General features: G+C 38.0%; 1 protein-coding gene across 1 annotated transcript in view; it reads right to left on the bottom strand.

The window, feature by feature from the left end:
* The window catches only part of LOC107753728 (slit homolog 1 protein-like), an 81,680-nt gene extending 76,602 nt beyond the window's left edge, over positions 1-5,078 (bottom strand). The window contains exon 1 of the mRNA XM_016569942.1: positions 5,047-5,078. The gene's annotated coding sequence lies outside the window, so the exon portion shown is untranslated. The remainder of the gene's footprint in view (positions 1-5,046) is intronic.
* Between the last annotated feature and the right edge of the window lie 263 nt (positions 5,079-5,341).

Genomic DNA, 5,341 nt, shown 5'->3' with positions numbered 1-5,341 from the left:
ACACTGACCCTAGCCAAATGCAAAACTAGTGTAAAACAGTCAGAAAAGAGGAGTAGGGGAAAAAATGTCAGTGGCATCCACCTGTAAAACCATTCCTGTTTTAGGGGTCGTCTCATTGTTGCCCATCTAGTGCACCTGGTGTTAATTTCATTAACACCAAAGCAGCTGAAACTGATTAACAACCCCCTCTGCTACTTAACTGACCAGATCAATATCCCAGGAGTTTAATTGACTTGATGCTATACTCTGATTAAAAAGTGTTCTTTTAATTTTTTGGAGCAGTGTATATAATTTTACGCAAAGCCTTGACATTATATCCGGGTGATAAGCCAGTAAATTCGACTAAAACCACAGGCTTAGCTTATCCCGTGCGAATGCGCCACATGAAATTCAGATGTGGGGTGTAATTTCTAAATCACACGAGGTCCCCAGATAATACTAATCCCGTGCGAATAGGGCTTTAGTCCCCTACTCTGCCTAAGTTGTATACTCCATCAGCTCCATCTCTGTCTTGGTCTCCTTCTCCAATGGTTTCACCTTGGCCCCCTGCTCTGCCCTGGTGGTGTTCTCCATGTTATCCTGCTCTGCCAGCTCCTCCCTTCCACCTCATGGACCTGGCCCTCCATCTCTAGCCCTAGTGCACAACCACCTCCCACCTGGTTTTAATGTAGTGTCTGGAATTCTCTCCTTAATGGTGTGGCTCTGTTACTTTCTGTTCTTTCATTTTTGTCTGGACTTTAATGTTAAAGTTCTTTTTTTCCCTTGGTTTCCTATTTTCTGTTCCAGTTTTTAGTCCCTTTGAACTATCATTGTTGATTTGTTCCCCTTGATTGTCTCTCCAGGTGTTCCTTGTTACCTTCCTTGCCCTTGTGTATACAGTAAAAGCTTTAGTGTTTCCTGTCTCCCTTGTCGGGTCCTTTCCTTTCGTGGACATCTTGTGTGTGTGTGTGTGTGTGTGTGTGCTCAGTTCTGTTTCCATGTATATTGTTTCCTTGTTTTTTGAATTTGTATTTTGCTTAGTAGTATTATTAATTTTTAATCTGGACTTGGATCCAGCTCTTCTTGGTTTCTAAGTTTATCTTGTGACACTGAGACCATTCCTCCATTCAATTGCATTGCGAGGTTTCTGTTCACACCAAATCTAGCTCTGTTTTTTTTTTTTTTCCCAAAAAGCTCTGTTGTTGTCCCATTTGACTATAGGATCCAGTCCAGTTGAAAGTTTCAGTAATGTCTGGCAAATTGTGGATGTATGAGTACGTTCTTTGAAGACACCAAAGGCTTTATATGGCAAACAAGCTGTGGTTATGTAGGTGCTGTCTAATTATAGTTGTGGAGACTTTTTGACCTCAATACCTAACTAACATCTGCTACTGTTGGAGTTTGTTTGGCCACTCAAACATCCTCCTCTCTGTGTGTTGGGCTGTTATGCACTTGATATTATAAAGGCGATGATTGCGCAACATTTAAATGAGATCTGTAGCAGTGGGTGCAAATAGCAGAGGCAGCCAATGAGACTCTCTCATTTATTAGTGAGAGCGCAGTGTGTAATTTACAAACAATATAAATAAAACAAGAAAATACAAACACAGAGGGGAAAACAAGAGGGTCACCAAAACAAAAGGTGCGTCCCAAATCTCGTACTTATGCACTATTCTATGACGTTTTGTAGTATAAATAGTGCGAGTAGTGCATTCACACTGAAAATTCAAAAAATAAAAAGTGTGGAATGTTGGACACTTCACGCACTCAACTGTCGCAGCTTTAATTACGTGCCGAAGGGGGAGGGGCTACCAGACTCCGATTACGAATGACAGAATAACCTTATATAATTCATAAACTACATGGTTGAGAACATAGTGTATAAGTGCATAGTGTATAGTGCGTCATTTGGGACACAGCTAAAGAAATAATCAAAACCAAACAATTTCCGTAACTATTAACCCAAACCTCTAAGCTAATATACTAAAAAGAAAATTGTGGAAACCGAAAACTTCAGCATATATGATGCCTTAACTAAACCAACGGGTGTTTACGCTGCTTGAGTAGTGAGCCAGATCAGCGTCAGACTTTACTCAGCTCTGTGCCTTCAGTCGAGCCCCGAGAGTCTAGTCAGTGATGATTGATTGTTAATATGTTTGTCATGTGGTTCAGAGCCTTGACACATCTTTGGGTTTGTTAATTTATTGATATGTAGGCCTACTGCACTATTCATTACGTTTGAGAGACTACACCGTTTCAAGTCTTGTGTCAAAGACTGTGTGGACGGTCTTAGCGCTACACTTGTGTAACACTTGCTTCCACTAGTAATTAGCCAGAGTGACAAACGCAGTGTGTTGTGGTTAACCACTTGGTCATAATTATTAAAGAATTAGTTCTTTACTTGACTTTACGTTGCTGTTTTGCTCCCCTTTATTTGGTACAATTCTGCTGGTTGTTGATCTTATAACCAATTTGTAAAACGACTGTACATAGTTTCTTTAATGTCCAAATACACAAAATAATGTTCTTTTTAGCAGCATCATATGACCCCTTTAAGAGTGCAGTGGCTGCAACAGTAGTGACCAGGGCAAAGTGTCACAGCACACAATAATTTAGGCCTATTTTGACATTCTTCCCATTCTGCTTACCATTTATCTAATTTATAGTTGATTAAGGGCTGTAGGTCCAAAGGTGGGATTTTGCATTCACTGATTCGCTCTATAATTTTTCATCTGTGTCTGCTTGTTCGTTTACGAAAATGCAGATATATTCTGGAATCCAGCAGAAAATTATGCTGTGATTGATTCTTCATAACTGATCTTTTTTATACTGCACTTAACCCTGAGTTAACATCTATTTAGACCCTACTTTTAACTCTTGACAAACATCTAAATCTAAAACAGTGGCAGAAAATGTGTTAATTGCAGTAAAGGAAAGATGGTTTCAATCTCGCAGTTATGGTTCAAGAAGTCGTTTGTCAGGATGGTACAGTCAGGAATAAGCCCAAGTGATCCGCAACAGCAAGGCAAGCCAGTACTTAAAGGTTGCATGCTGCTTTCGTCCAATCAATGATACTGACACCGCAAATATAAATAATGTTAACCTGACGTTTACACATGTACAGTGTTACAGCCTTGAAACCTAGGGCCAGTTGTTCAAAAAACTTAATCTGAATTATATATATTATTATATATTATATACCGGTTCATACCGAATACCAGTGTTTATTTTTGTTATGATATGAATTTTTAAAATACCGCAATACCGGGGTTTATTTTTGTTATGATATTAATTTTTAAAATACCGCAATACTCGCTATACCCGCAATACTCGCTAATATACGCTATCGTATGTCGCTTAAACAACGTTCGGAACGCGACACTGTTTGAAAGGAAAAAGTAATATAGCCGCTCTTTAGTGTAGATGCATGTTGATTTTATCAGACGATGCCGCGATTATAAATGAGAGTGACTCCTGGTTAACATGTATTAAAAGGGGTCGTGTTTAGTCACTATTTAGTGTGGTATTTTTTGACAATATTCACTCATCATGACAGTAAAATAGGGCATTCTAAGTCAATATACTGCAGTATTTCCTCTCAGTCAGTAGAAAATATGGTTAACCCCCGGTCATGCATGAAAAAAAAATACCGTCGTGCACCGTGAAACCGGTATAATTTTGAAAAATACAGTGATATACATTTTTGGTCATACCGCCCAGCACTAATCTGAATCTTACTTTTCTGTTGGTTTTTCAAAGCAAAATTGGATTGATTCACAATGATCCAGATACACACTTCTTCAGATTACCACATTTATGATTATTAGTGCTCTATGGAGCACCTATAGGGACATGGTGATGGAAAAAAAAAGAGATAAAAAATATATATATGTCAATGCTTTTGCATTCACACAAGAAACTTTGCAGTCGCTCATAAATAACTACTTTTGACTGGTTAATCTCTGATGATTGTGCTACAAACAGTCATAAAAAAAGCACTTTAAATTAGATATAATATTTTTGTTTGTTAGTGACAGCTAGTTAGACAGGGGGTTATTTTATGGCACCAATTTGAATTTTTTTTACTTGACTGTTGTCACACCTTCATTCCACGTGGACTTTTTCAGCACTGTTTTCCCTGAGTTACTTTGTTGTTATGGACACTCATTAGTTTCATCTGTACTCTATTACTCTATGTACTCTACTGTTTCAGTTCTTAGTTGTCGGGTCTTGTTGTCATCTCTACGTGCTGTGGTGCTTCTTCTCTGCTGGATTTACACTGATTAGATTATTAAAGACTGCCTATTTGCCTGAATCTTCTTCTTCGTGTGTGTTTATTCAGCCCAACGGTGACAACTGTAGGCTACTGAAAGGCTTAAGAAGCTTAATGTCTACCTGTCTAATGTCTGCGTATACAGTACATGTTACAAGTGTTGTATTTTTGGTCCAGTAAGTTTTATTACGTTTCTGTTCCTAAAATCCGCCCTTCTGCTGGGATCAGTATAATCCAGATTTTTATTTTTATTTTTTTTGTGGATCAAATGTATCCCAATCTTACTAAAACGTTTTGAACAACACAAACTGACCATTTGATCCAGATCAAACCCAAGATTAGATTTTGTGATCTAATCTGATTTCAGAATTCTGTTATTCTTTTGAAAAACACATATTCAAGATTTTATCCAATCTGATTACTTTTGAACAACTGGCCCCATAATCCTAACCAGGGAGAAAGATTGGATAGAATGAAACTTGGAAACGTGGAAAATCATAACCCAGTATTCTGTAAACCTAAGGGTTACAATGGCCTGGGTTTAACAATTTTAAGTGTGAAAAGTCCTTATGTGAGAAGCACAATATGGCATTTACACTGTACTGTACACTCCAAGCTACATTTCCAACAAAATGTGCTGTGTGCTTTTTCGTGTTTTGCTTATATCTATATGCCTGATGAAGGTCATGGGACCAACTCGTTGTGAATTAATCTATTTTTGGATACGTTTTGAAATACTGATAGTGTATTCATTCATCATTGCTTTGATTATTTTTTTTGTAAAATGTTTTTACCTCAGTCGTTCACAACCTGCAAGTGTTGGTTTTAAAAATACCTTCTTCATCACGGCAGGTCGCTTTCAGGCTCGTTTTCAGTGTATTGTAGGTAAATATTCCACTTTATCTGGCATTTTTGTACCCTGTGTTCGTATCGTGTTATATATAGTCTTACAGCAAGTCAAATGATTCATGGGAACGGTCCAAATGATTCAGACTGATTTGCGAACCGAGACCGTGCTGACTAGTTTGACCGATTCGTTAAAAAGATCCGACTCAAATGAGTGAATCATTCGTTTAAACAGGGACTGCG

This window comes from Sinocyclocheilus rhinocerous, unplaced genomic scaffold (genome assembly GCF_001515625.1).
Source record: "Sinocyclocheilus rhinocerous isolate Xijiao unplaced genomic scaffold, SAMN03320098_v1.1 scaffold3824, whole genome shotgun sequence".
NCBI lineage: Eukaryota > Metazoa > Chordata > Actinopteri > Cypriniformes > Cyprinidae > Sinocyclocheilus > Sinocyclocheilus rhinocerous.
The sequence above is the reverse complement of the archived record's forward strand: the minus strand, read 5'-3'. Positions and strand labels throughout refer to the sequence as shown.